This window comes from Myxine glutinosa, chromosome 1, assembly GCF_964187855.1.
Source record: "Myxine glutinosa chromosome 1, kmMyxGlut1.1, whole genome shotgun sequence".
Lineage (NCBI taxonomy): Eukaryota > Metazoa > Chordata > Myxini > Myxiniformes > Myxinidae > Myxine > Myxine glutinosa.
In genome coordinates this window covers 313,306,271-313,321,032 of record NC_136261.1, presented here as the reverse complement: position 1 = coordinate 313,321,032, position 14,762 = coordinate 313,306,271, and positions in this window count along the sequence as shown.

The window sequence follows — 14,762 nt, the reverse complement described above, 5'->3', positions numbered from 1 at the left end:
CAAAAGGAAAAAGACATCTGCAAACAACAGATGAAAACGGTCACCTCTTTAAAAAACCTACAACTGAAAACCGACAGCCCCTCCTCTCTGGCCTAGATTTGTCCCTCGTCACAGAAAATCGTTTCTCGGTATTGGAGGACATAGATGTGGATGAATCCTCGCCCTTGTCTACTGACCTAGAAACTGATATGGTTGAACCACAAAAATTAGTCCCCCCCCCCCCTCCCCTGAAGATGGCTCATTTCTCTCCCTCCCCGTCCCCCCCCTCTATGGACTATGCCCCATCCGATAACGTGGAGGGATGTGATGACGGTGAGGAGATAAATGATGAAAACCAGTGTGACACACCATCTGAGCCATCTGATATAGATGACTCTGTTAGTGAATGTGGTAGCCTTAAGGAAGAAGAAATCCCTCCAATCCCTCCCTCCGAGATAAAAAGGTTTCTTAAGGACACATTCCGAAAAAGGAATGTTGTAATAGAAACCTTTTTTCCGGAGCTACCTGATTTTATACATTCCGCTAAACTGATGGTAAAACGGCCCCACGTTTTTAATTTCAATTCCTCCCAACGTCACCGTTTAAAGAAGTGGTTGCAAAAAGCTAAGAATGAACTGCTATCAAAAAATTGAGTGGTGGTCACTCCTCCTTATAGCTGTAATGAGTTTTTCCATTTGTAGCCTGAATATTAACGGAGGATGTAGCTCTGTCCGTAAAGTTCAAGTAAGGGATTTTTTATTACAGAAGAAAGTTGACATTGCCCTCTTACAAGAGACCCATGCCAACGACTGCTGTGTCGCAGAGTGGTGTAGGCTCTTCCCCGGCCTGTCCTTCTTTAGTAACGGTGACTCCCGCAAAGGCGGTGTCGCAATAATTCTTAGCCCCTCCTTTTCGCCTTCATCGCTTAAATTCGACGAAATACACAAGGGATCCCTAGCATCCCTAGAATTCCACTACTGTGGAAAATTCTATACTATTTTAAATATCTATGCCCCAAGTACGCCTGTAGCTCGGCGAGTTTTTTTTAATGACCTTGGGACACACCTAACATCCCTCGACAGCCAAAACGCCCTAAAAAACCAAGACAATCATGTTTGTATTGGTGGAGATTTTAACTGCACCCTCCAACCCCAACTAGACAGGAACAGTGCAGAGCCCCATCCTGCCTCCACAATCCCTCTCACCAAATTTTTAAAACAAATGAATTTGACAGATATATGGCGGGTACAGCACCCATCAATCAGGCAATACACATGGTGTCGATGCATTCAGGGTAATATTGTACTTGCTCGCTTGGACAAGTTTTATATTAATCCTCCACTTGAACGCCTCGTTCTGTCATCCAAAATTTGCCCATCAGGATTCTCGGACCACAGCGCAACATTTCTCAAAATTTCTGCCCCCTGCCCGAAACACAAGAGTGCTTTTTGGAAATTTAATAACAACTTACTTGATGATAGTACCTTTAAGGACATTTTTCCGGAAATTTGGAATATTCTGGTTGCCTCCCAAGGGAATTTCTCAAACCTCAGACAATGGTGGGATAATGCCAAAACGCACATCAGACTGTTCTGCCAACAATAGCGTGCGTATGGTGTTCAAGAGGAAAGAAAAACCACAACCTTACTTGAAGATGAAATCCTGGAATTACAGGAACAGCTTCAGGGAACCGCAAGTGTGAGCTACCAGGGAATGAGGCAACAAATCCATGGAAAAACGGCCTTACTGAATTCCATATCCGAAAGGCGAGCACAAAATGCTTTATTGCGCCTGAAGATGAGGTACATACACGACCTTGATGCTCCAACCAAATTCTTCTTCAGCCTTAAAAGGGGGGCCTCTTCGTCAATGATTACACGCTTGCTCCATGATGGGGAACTCCTTTATGAAGATGGCAGAATCAGGGAATGTGCCCGGAAACATTTTAAACAACGGTTTATGCGGCATGACATTAACCAGGATGCAATATCGGAACTTGTTTCTAACCTTCCAACATTGGCGGAGGATCAGAAGCAGCAGTTGGAGGATCCTCTTAGGTTACCTGAGCTCACCGCTGCCTTGAAGGCCTTGGAACCTGATAAAGCCCCTGGACTGGATGGGCTGACAAGTGAATTTTTCCAGTTTTTTTGGGACACCATTGGACCTCACCTACTGCGGGTATTGAATGAATGTTTAGAGGATGGACAACTGCCGTGGAGTTGCCGGAGAGCAGTCACCACCTTAATTCCTAAGAAAGCGGACACTCAACTTATAGAGAACTGGCGTCCTATTTCTGTTTTATGTACGGATTATAAAATTTTAGCCAAAGCCTTGTCTAATCGAATGAAACCTTTTATGAATGTACTAATAGGAGAACATCAATCCTTTTGTATTCCTGGACGTACTATTTTTAATAATATCTTTCTTATCCGTGATACCATTCGGTTTTGTAACAATTTTAATATGAATGTTGGTCTGTTTTTTATTGACCAAGGAAAAGCCTTTGACTGTATTGACCACATGTACCTTTTTAGAGTTTTAGAGAATTTTGGGTTTGGACCTATTTTTATCTCGTACGTTAAACTTTTGTATTGTAATATATCCAGTGTTCTTAAAATTAATCAAGTATTGTGTAGCCCCATTGCTGTACAACGGGGAGTACGGCAAGGTTGCCCGCTATCTGGACTTTTATACTCTCTTGCCATCGAACCTCTTCTGCTCCAATTACGTACGCACATTTCTGGCTTCACTGGATCAATTCTTACCACACCGCTAAAAGTCTCTGCCTATGCAGATGATGTCTGTATTTATATAAAAAATAGTGCTGACGTCACTGCGGTGGCTCAGGCACTAAAAACATATTGTCAGGCTTGTTCAGGCCAGGTAAACTGGAAGAAGAGTGAAGCCCTTTGGATAGGACCTGGAGATTGCCCGCCAATTGTCCTACCAGGAGGAGTGAACTGGCAGAAAAGTGGCATTAAATACCTCGGTATTTTCCTCGGAGACAACACCTTTGAGCAGCAGAACTGGGTGGGATTACCAGACAAGGTAATGGCAAAACTGGCCCGCTGGAAAGGACTTCTTTTTCAACTTTCGTACCGTGGAAGAACTCTCGTCATTAACAATCTTGTCGCCTCTATGCTATGGCATAAGATGATATGCCTACAACCGCCCGGGAGCCTTCTTATTACACTGCAAAAGAGCATTGTCGACTTTTTCTGGAGCGGGAAACACTGGCTCCAACCCCCCGTGGCATACTTACCACTCACTGAAGGTGGCCAAGGTCTTATTGATATCCGCAGCCGGATTATGGTCTTCCGGCTTCATATCGTGCGCCAACTTGTATATGGAGATGAAGCCCTACTCTGGAGGCCTCTGGCTAACTGCATATTACAGCTTACATGCAAGCTGGGTTACGACCGAGAACTTTTCTTGATGAACCCTCATCAAATCGATTCATCCTTGCTGCCCACCTTTTACCAAGGGGTGATGAACGCCTGGCAAGCCCTGTCCTTTTCCCGTGAAATGGCAACATACAACATGGAAATGTTGTTGAATGAGCCCCTATGCTACAACCCCTTCCTGGAAAACAGCTTGAATAATAGGGGACTCGTTCAACGCTTTGTTGATGCCAAGCTGCTGCGAGTGAAAGACCTCATGACAGAGTCTGGGAGCTGCCGGCTGAGTGCTGCCGCTGTGGCACAAAAAACCGGAATAAAATCTGTCAGGATCATCTCTCGGTTCCTTCAAGGGATATCCACAACGTATCGTAATACCTGCGAGGAACTTGGCCCTTCCCCCGAGGAAACAGCGGGTGACTTCCCCAAACTCCTAGTCTTCAGCCCGCCACTTAATCTGTCCCCTGGCCTGAACAGCCCTGATGATACTGCATTATCCCTTCCCGCCTTTCCAAAGAAAACTTTGTACAACGCTTACGTTAAAATTATATACGCAAAAACATTTTCTGAGCACCCGAGGCTTCGATGGCGGGATGTTTTACCCCCAATACCCCCCAATTGCCCCAATTGGCGAAGTTTTTATCTCTTGCCTACTCCAAAGTATGTTGGAGATATTCAATGGAAACTTGTACACTGGATTTTACCTTATAATGTTTTACTGAACCGTTTTTCTACTGCTAACTCTAATCTATGCCCTTTCTGTGCATCCATTGAAACCCTACCGCATATATACCTTGAGTGTGAACGATTGCAACCTCTTTTTACATTCCTTCAGGAACGCTTTGTGAAGCTTGGTTCCCTCTTCAATCACAATGTTTTTATTTATGGTGTTTTAGGACCGTCTTCCCTTAGAAATGTGGTTTTAATGAATTTTTTAATTGGCCAAGCCAAGTTTGCAATTTATAAATCTAGGAAGAAAAAAATGGGAAACGCTTCTGACTCGTCATATGATGTACTGCTCACCTTTAAGGCTCTTGTAAATGCAAGACTAAAGCTAGAGTACCGGTTTTTTTAAATGAACAAGAATTTAACATGTTTTAAAGAAAAGTGGGTTTTTAATGATGTCATATGCACACTTGATGATGATGATTTGATAATAATTTTTCCTTGAGACCATTTTTATTGTGTTTTGTTTCTTTATGACTGAATATTACTGATTTTTTGTACTCTTGTAATAAAAGGAAGAAACAGTCTCTCTCTCTCGCTCTCGCTCTCTCTCTCTCTCTCTCTCTCTCGCCCCCTGCTGGCCATTCGTGTGTTGGGCGTGGCAAGATGGCGTGCACTGGTGTTCGTGTGCTGTAGCTCCGTGCTTGTGTTGTTGTTGTCCCCCCCTACCCCCATTCCTTCCTTTCCCATCGCGCCTTTGTCGTGTCCTTCTTTACCACCTGTGCCTCTTTCCCTCCCTTGAGACAGAGAGAGTGAGAGAAGAGCCCAAAGGTGAGAGCAGACCCGTTCAGTTCAGTTTACCTGCTCCGTCGGTGCTGTTTACCTTACTCGCGTCGTGAGAACTTTATTATTCATTATTTCATTTCGACTTTATTTATTTTGTGTCCTTTCCGCCTGGTCAAGGTGGAAAGGTGAGACATCGCCGTTATGGCGAGTGTTCGTGCACGGCAGGAAGGGTTTGAAACCCTAACAAGGAAGCATGCTTTCGTGTGTGTCCCTCCCGAAGGTGTTCCTACCGAGGACATTATCCTAGCTGTAGGGAATGTTATCGGCGATGAAAATGTCCACGCCGCGTCGCGGATGAACCAAAAGTTTGTTGTTTTCGTGTCGGACGAGAAGTTCGTGCATGATGTTGTTAGTACCGGTCTGTCATTGAAAGGTGGGCAGTTCGTCATGGTTTCCTCGATGGACACACCGGCGATTAAAGTTATTATTTCAAATGTCGCTCCGTTTATCACAGATGATAAGTTAATGGCTGTTCTGACCCGGTATGGAACTGTTGTTTCCCGAATCTCGATGATTCCCCTGGGATGTCGGGATGAACGAATGAAACATGTTATGAGTTTCCGGAGACAAGTATTCATGGTGCTTCCTGATCGCGGCGACGATACAGGACTAAACATCTCGTTTAAAATTTCGGTAAATGATCGTCAATATCAAATGTACGCTTCGTCAGGCACCTTAACGTGCTTCCTTTGTGGAGCCTTCGGACACGTTAAAAGGTTTTGTCCCAAAGCATCTTGTACGAAGTGCGGCAAATTGGGACACACCAATGTGGGCTGTAAAAAAGAAAACGCCCCGACCGTGCTTCCTCACGCCTCGACCGTGCTTCCTCACGCCTCGACCGTGCTTCCTCACGCCTCGACCGTGCTTCCTCACGCCTCGACCGTGCTCCCCGACGCTCAAACCGTGCTCCCCGACGCTCAAACCGTGCTTCCTGGCGCTCAAACCGTGCTACCTGAAGCCCCGACCGTGCTTCTCGACGCCCCGACTGTGCTTCCTGATGTCCCAACTGTGCTTCCCGAGGTCCCGACTACGCTTCCCGAAGCCCCAACCGTGTTACCTGAAGCCCCAACCGTGCTACCCGAAGCCCCAACCGTGCTTCCCGAAGCCCCAACCGTGCTTCCCGAAGCCCCAACCATGCTTCCCGAAGCCCCGACTGTGCTTCCCGACGCCACGACCGTGCTTCCCGACGCCCCGACCGTGCTTCCCGACGCCCCGACCGTGCTTCCCGACGCCCCGGTGCTACCCAAACCCAGTGAGATGGCACTTGGTGATGCTAGTATTGCTGGCGAACCCATGAATGAAGAACTTGTCATACTGACCAAAAAACGGAAAGCACCACTAACAAATAGCCCCGATGGTGCGATAAAGAAGGCTGTCTTGGGCAGAGACACTGTCTCTGCAAAAGAGGGCAAAACGTTTACAGCAAACTAAAATATCGAACGCCAAAGTGGAAAAGAGGATGTCACTGATTTCCCAGGCTCTGAGAATAAAGCCTACATTGATCCGAACAATGCGGCCATTTTTGAGCCTGAACGCGAAGCCCTACCGGTTCCCCCTCCAGTAGCTGAGCGGACTGGTGACCAAACAAATTGCTCTGTCTTACAAACAGAAATCGTAACCCCGGCTACGCAGAGATCTGCAGCCATTTGCCAAAGCACACATAAAGAAAGTAAGCACCAGTCTGCTCGTGAGTGTGTACCAGAGTACCCAACGAAATCTCAGGAGATGCATCCAGAGGAGCTCGTGAGAGCTGCAAGTAAGGCCCAAGATCCAGGTGGGACATTATCAGACCTGTCAGAGTCTGAGGACGAGGTGGAAGTGACTGAGCTGTCACAGTCATCAGCATCTCAGTCACAGATACCCCCCCAACACATCGTGTCGTTTCTAGCCGAAACGTACAGACAGCGTAACATAGTCATTAAAGACTATTTTGACGATTTGGTTGCATTCATCCATACTGCAAAATCCATAATTAAAACGCCTGAACAATTTGACCTGAATAAGTCACAATACCACAGGTTAAGAAAATTCATCACACGTGCAGGTGTAGAGTGTTCCCAGCCACAGGCTGATTTCATCAATACAGGATGAAAACTATAAAACTTGCAACTTTAAATATTAACGGTGGTGGTGCTAGCCACCTCCGCCAGGTTCAAGTAAAAAACATATTTCAACGGAAAAAGGTGGATGTGATCTTACTTCAAGAAACTCACATCACACCAAATGTGGAACATAACTGGCATCAACTTTTTAAGAGCCAATGCTATTTCAGCAATTTATCAGCTTCATCTGCTGGAATCGGCTTCTTGCTGAAGCCAGGCCTCGTGTGTGAGTCATGCCATTTTCAGGAGGTAATAAATGGTCGGCTTAGCTCTCTCAAACTAGTAAGCCATAACTTCCATTACACCATTTTTAATGTGTATGCGCCAAGTGATAGCGTAGAGCGTAAGTCCTTCTTCACCTCAATGATAAATCACTTAAGATCGGTTGATTTTGATCATTGTGTGTGTGTCGGAGGTGATTTCAATTGCACCTTCGACCCATCGGTTGACAGAAACTCTGTCGAACCCCATCCTGAGTCCCATGTACACTTATCCAATTTTTTTAGCACAATGGGCTTCGTTGATGTTTGGCGGTTGCACCACCCAAACACATCCCAGTACACCTGGTGTCGATGCGCCAATAGTCGAGTATCCTTGGCAAGGCTTGACAGACGGTACATCAACGTACCCTTTAAAAATACTGCGGTTTCTTCAAATCTTTTTCCTTCCGTGTTTTCAGACCATCATATGGTAACCCTAAACCTTTCCTTTCCTCAACCCGCAAATAGGAGCGCTTATTGGAAGTTTAATGTTAGACTTCTAGAAGATGGTATGTTTAAAGAAGCCTTTCGTGTTTTCTGGGCAAGTCTAGTAGCAAAGAAATCTTCCTTTTCTTCATCCAGCATGTGGTGGGATAACATGAAATCTCAAATTCGGGTTTTTTGTCAATGTTTCCAATCACACAGCACAAACGACAAGCACATTACAATGGCCCGGTTGGAATTGGATATTCTACAATTGGAGAGTAAATTGGCTCATGAAAACAATGACGCCAATTACCGGTTATTGCTTGTAAAGAAAGCTCTTTTAAGGGAGTTAGTTCAAGAGAAAGCAGCCGGTACATTAATTAGACTTAGAATACAGAATGTAAAATTATCAGACACCCCAAACAAGTCTTTCTTTCATTTAGAATCCTTAAGCAAGCCATCACGGCTAATCTCTTCTGTTTTGGACTCAAGAGGCAACGTTGTTGTCAACGAGGATGATGTTAGAATAAACATTATTGAATTCTTTACTAAACTTTTTGAGGAGCAGACTGTTTGTAATGATACAATGATGGATTTAACCTCTCACTTCCCCTCCCTAACTGAGGCTCAACGGTTGGAGCTTGACCTACCAATCACCCTCCTTGAGCTAACCTGTGCTCTTGCTGCCATGGATTCAGGGAAAGCTCCGGGTATTGACGGTCTACCTCCCGAATTCTTCCTGACATTTTGGGACCTTTTAGGCCCTGAGTTGCTGAATGTTTTGGACACTTCTATACAGACTGGTATAATGCCGCTGAGTCTAAGAAGAGCCGTAGTGTGCTTGCTCCCGAAAACTGAAGATCCCCGACTTTTGGTGAACTGGCGACCAATCTCCCTGCTGTGCACGGACTACAAGCTTTTTTCAAAAGTACTAGCTAATCGACTAAAAAAGGTTATTGGTGACCTAGTACTACCAGAACAGAGTTACTGTGTTCCTGGAAGATCCATCCATGATAATATTTCTTTAATCAGAGATCTCATTGATGGTAACCGTGTTAAAGAAGACTTTGGAATGATGTCGCTTGATCTTGAAAAGGCATTTGACAGTATCGACCATAAGTTTATGCATCATGTGTTACAGGCATGCGGCCTCGGAGCAAACTTTCGTTCCGACATTTCCTTGCTATACACAGATGTATTTAGTTTAATTAAGATTAATAATGTGCTGGCTCCCCCCATCAAGGTTCGGAGAGGGGTTCGGCAAGGGTGCCCAGTCTCTGGTTTATTGTTTGCTCTTTCTTTAGAGCCTCTTCTCAATCTACTGAGAAAGAAGATTTCTGGAATAGCACTTTCTCCCATGAGTGCGCCGCTAACCCTATGTGCTTATGCGGATGACGTCTGCATCTTTGTAAAAGATAAGGATGATATTGATATCCTTGTTGAGTGCCTATCAAAGTTTCACGCTGACTCCTCTTTAAAAATCAATTGGAACAAGAGCAAGACGTTATGGATACCCTCCCTTTATCGCAACCTTCTTCAGCCTGTACCACAGCCGCCCCCATCCCTCCCCGCAGGGTTACTGTGGGGAAGTGAGGGAATTAAGTACTTGGGCATATTCCTTGGTTCCCCACAGTATGCTCAGAGAAATTGGGATGGGGTAATTGAGCAAGTGGGAGAAAGATTGAACCGATGGAAAAGGGTTTTACCTCATTTGTCCTTCAAGGGCCGTGTGCTAGTGACCAACAACTTAGTTGCCACAATGTTGTGGCATAGGTTCATCTGCCTGCAACCGCCGGAGGCCCTACTCAAAGCACTCCAGGGCAAACTGGTGGACTTCTTCTGGGGAGGCTACCACTGGCTACGACCCGATGTGATATGTCGCCCCTCGGCTGAGGGTGGCCACAACCTCGTCGACATCAAAGCCCGCCTAATGGCCTTCCGGCTGCGGTCCATTCAACGTCTCCACTACATGGAACATCTGCCAGGCCGGCTCCCTGCACGCCTTGTGCTGCAGCGAGCGGGTAGGCTCGGGTACGGGTTTGAACTTTTTCAAATGAACCTCCAACATGTCGACATATCGGTTCTCCCTGCTTTTTACCAAAGCCTCTTAAATGCCTGGCAGAGCCTTTCTGTGAGTCGTCAGGCGGACACATATGTAACGAAAATGCTGGCACACGAGCCTTTGTTCTATAACCCTCTCTTTCCCGACATTCCAAAGAGTCGAGATTTTTGCCAACACTTTATAGCAGCTGGTATCGTGAAGGTGCGGCATCTCCGACATGACTCAGTGTATGGTTGGAAATTCGTAAGTGAAATCGCAGACCTGACAGGGATTTGGTCCCATAGGATGATTGCAAAAATTTTGAGGAAAATGATTCAGGTGGGATGGCAACTTGGCCTAACTTGGACTCGAGGTACAGAAGAAGATCTAACTAAGCCGACGGTGCCTAAATTGATTGTTGAACCCATTCAAAACGATTTGCCCCCTGTTAGCGATGGGTCAAAGCTTTTCCAGACAATGGACAGCAAGGGCATCTACAAGATGTGCCTCAAGCTGTTAAATGGGAACCCTTCGTTAAATGGAGTTACCCGATGGAAAGGATTGTTACCCGGAGGACCCCCCTCCGAACCTATCTGGGAAGCCATGTATAGTGAGCCCACATCCAAAAGAACAGGTGATCTCCAGTGGCGTTTGGCCCACTGGATTGTTCCTTCCAACACGTTTATTAGACATTTTTCTCCTGTATCTGTTTGTTGTCCCTTCTGTACAGTCAATGAGGACTTGTTTCATGCATTCATAGACTGTATCCGATTATTTCCTTTGTTTCATTGGTTGAATTACATTGCACACGAAATGCATGTTACTTTTTCTTTGAGAAATTTCGTCTTTGGTTTTGCTCCTAAACAGAATCCTGCATCTAAACTGTTTAGTTTCCTAATAGCAACTGCGAAACTTGCTGTTTATTTGACAAGAAAAGACAAACTATCTGGCAAACCGATAGAGCACTGCAATATCATGTTGTGTTTGAATGCATTAGTCTCAGCAAGATTGAAACTGGAATTTACCCTTTCCAACGAGGCCGGAAATTTTCAAAACTTTGTTGATACTTGGTGTGTTGGTGGGTTTTGTGAGGTTAAAGAAAACGAATTTAGAATACTGTTGTGAGATACTGATTGTTTCTTATTTGATGATCATTGGGTGCTTCTTCTTCTTCCTGCTTTTTCTTTTTTCTTTTTGTTGGCATTATTGATTTCATTGCAAAACGTGTATATTGTTACTTTTATATTTTTGTAATAAAAGGACTAAAAAGTCAAAGTCTCTCTCTCTCTCGCTCTCTCTCTCTCTCGCTCTCTCTCTGTGTGTGTGTGTGTGTGTGTGTGTGTGTGTGTGTGTGTGTGTGTGTGTGTGTGTGTGTGTGTGTGTGTGTGTGTGTGTGTGTCGTGGCTGTGACTTCGTGAAGGCGGGGGTACACCATCCTAGATGTGGGGAACTCTGGGTCGCTCCTGGGAGATGATTCGGCTGTTTCTGTGCCACGGAATTGTTCAAGAAAACTCTTCGGGGCTATACAACAGCAACAACAACAACAGCAACAACAAGAACAACAGAAAGATAGTCGTCAAATTAAAAAAAACAACAGGCAAAAATAAAATAAAACTGTCACTTTTATTTCGACCTAAATTTATTTTTCAGGCATTGTCCTATTACGTTGCAACCTGTCCAAGTCTGATGAATTTTCTTGGGTAAGCGATTAGTCTGATCTGTAAGGCATCCAACCATTAGGACACACTGAGTCTGCGTGCCAGTTGGTGCGTTCCTGTATCCGTGCGGCCTTCCCATGCCCCTTGATGAACAGCTCTGGTGCCAAGATGCTGACTCAAGCTGCCCCGACCATGGAGATGAAAAAAGCTTTGGCTTGCCTGGCCAAGTTCCAGGTTGGATGTAGACAGGAAATGTCCCAAAGCAAGTAATGGACAAAGGATTCGTTGAACTGAAAGCATGGAACCTGGAGGCTAATGGTGGGAGTTGGTGGGGATATTTTAAGTGAGATATTTTCGAGCAGTTTGCACAATATTAGGCAAATCAAAAGACAAAAATTTGCAATGTCATCCATTTCTGACACTTAATATTATGACTTTTTCTGACACGACAATACGAAGGCCTTTCTTAATGTTATTGGAACAAATTACTGACAAATAGTCCAAGAAACGCCAAAGTCTGGTAATTTTCCATTCTATAAATATATCTAATTCAGAAGGATTTATTTTCTTACTAAACATGTTTCCATACTAACAGAAGGATTGAGTAGAACTTCAATTTCTGTACGAACTAGGTACTCAGAATGATCCAAGATGTATGAATAAGATGATTGTGTTTTGCACAAAGAACGTTTTGGCCGACCGCATAGGATAAAATTGGAAGACTTTGTTACCTCCGCCACCAAAGGTGGGCAAAGGTTATGTTTTCGCCCATGTCTGGTTGTCTGTCTGTCTGTCTGTGAGCATGATATCTCAAAAGGTTATGGACAGATTTGGATGAAAGTTGGAGGACAGGTTGGGTGTGTGACAATAACAAATTGATTCAATTTTGGTGAAGATCTGGATACGAGAATTTTTTTCAGGAATTCTTTACTATTGAGAGATGGTGCCAAAATGATATACAGCATGATATCTCAAATAATTGTGGACGGATTAGGACAAAACGTGGTGGATACGTTGGTTAGGTGACAAGAATAAGGCAATCAGGTTTTGATTCTGGTCCGAATTCAGATCCGACCAATCAGTGGGATACAAAACGTAAACTGTCCAGTATAGCGAGGATCTACACTCTACCGAGCACCATTCTAGTATTCACTTTACGTCTCGTTTTTTTTTTGTTTTGTTTTTTTGGTATACAAGATCGAGACTCGTGTAAGAGCTAACATTGATGACAAAAAAAACAAATGGACACATAAGACATAATAAAAGGAGCGGGAGACAAGGTGGGGAGAGAGGGGGAAGCACACAATTACAACATTTGAAAGCAGGGACATCGGGAGATCTGTGGGAGGGAGAGGGCTTGGGGGAAGGAGGCGTGGGAAGGGGGTGGGGGGTGGGAGAGGTTAAAAAAAAAACCACATTGACACAACCAGGAGTTCCAGGAAAGAAGTCGGTATTTCAGAAAAGTGGATCTGGGGTGAATTAACGGGGGTAGAAAAGATCAAAATTTTGGATGGGGGAAGATAAGAGATGGTGGTGAACAGCTTTTTTAAAGACCTGGAGGGAGGAGTGGGATTGAAGAGAGTGAGGGAGTTTGTTCCAGAGGCGGGAGAAAAGAGGAATGAAAGAGTGAAGGTGAGCAGAGAGTCTTGATTTTGGCAGTTTAACCATAAGAGGGTTGCTGGCAGATCTTGTGCGACCTGTAGGAGTAGTTGGGGGACAGAGCACACGGAGAGCTGGGGGAGCAAGGCCGGAGAAGCGTAGGTAGAAGACAGAAAGAACACCAACCTGCCTGTGGTGAGTGAGTGAAAAGCCCTCAGAGTTAGCTTCATCGCAGGAGATTCCAATGATTCTGAAAGCTTTGGTTTCAACAGCATGAAGCCGAGCTCGGTGTGAGGCAGGAGAACCGGCCCAGAGGGGAGAGCAGTATTCCATTGAGCTGTGGATGAAAGCATTGTATATGGTGAGGAGCTCAGGTCTGCCAAGGAAGGACTTCGCATGACGGAGGATGCCCAGTCAGCGACTGGCTTTGGAGGCCAGCTTGGAAATGTGGTTTTCCCAGGAAAGATCATGGCAGATTGTGAGACCCAAGAGCTTGAGTGACAGAACTTCTTGGAGAGGATTATTCAGAAAGTGGATGGGAGGGTTGGCCAGACAGTCTTTTCAGAGAGACATCGTGAGAGTGTGAGATTTGTCAGGATTGAAATACATGTTCCAATTGTTTGACCAGTCTGTGATTTTGTCCAGGTCTGTAGAAAGTGAGGAGGCTGCACATTTCCGATCTGAGGGAAGAGGTATGGAGTGGCAGAGAGTGGAGTCATCAGCAAAGAGATAGAGAGGATTTTCCAGAGAGTCGGAGAGATCATTAATGAAGACCAGAAAAAGCACAGGGCCCAGAACACTGCCTTGGGGAAATCCAGCCTGAACAGGAAGGGGAGATGAGAGAAATCTATTCAGGGCCACACGTTGACTACGACCAGAGAGGAAGACTGCAAGCCATGCATGGAGATTTCCATGGATACCAAAGGAGGAGAGTTGGTGAGCAGAGTGGGGTGCCAGACCATATCGAAGGCACGTGATATGTCAAGGGAGACAGCTCTAATTTCCTGTTTGTCCTTGAGGACCTCCATCCATTGTTGAGACAGCAGAAGCAGCATGCCCAGAGTAGAGTGACCTGGTCTGAATTCAAATTGATGATCGGAGATCAAGCCATTGGAGAAGAGGAAGGATTTGATGTCCAAAGCAATGATGGATTCCATGACTTTGCTGATAGTTGGGAGCAGGCTGATTGGTCTGTAGTTGCAAGGATCTGTTTTTGCACCTTTTTTGTGTAAAGCGGTAATGTTTGCTGATTTGCAAGCTGATGGCAGATGACCTTGAGCAAAAGAGAGGCTGGAGAGAACAGAGAGAGGATGTGAAAGAGCGGCAGAGCAGGATTTTCGGACCCGTGGGCTGATGCTGTCTGGTCCAGTTGCAGAATCAAAGTCGAGGAATGACAGAAACTTCTCCACCGTATCAGACGAGAAGGGCACAAAGTCCAAGAGCAGCAGGACTCAATCTCCTTGCATGTTCCCACGCACTCTCCCCACATGTTCATTCACTGCGCTCTCCCGCACGTTCATGTACACCACTCTCTCCGGATCATTCTCCATGTTTCTGCACGACTCCCCGTTTTCTGTCGTTATGTGGATTTCCTATAATATTATTTCCTAATCGTCTTATCTGCACGAGCTTTGAACTATTTCAAAAGTATGGGCCTTTTCATTCATATCTTTCTTTCCGTTCTTCCTTTTTTTCTCTTTTTCTATATCTAGCTGGCCAACCACATTGTCTTGGCCTTGATGGCCTTATTGCTTTCTGCCCTATAATGCTGCACCATTGCCTTACAA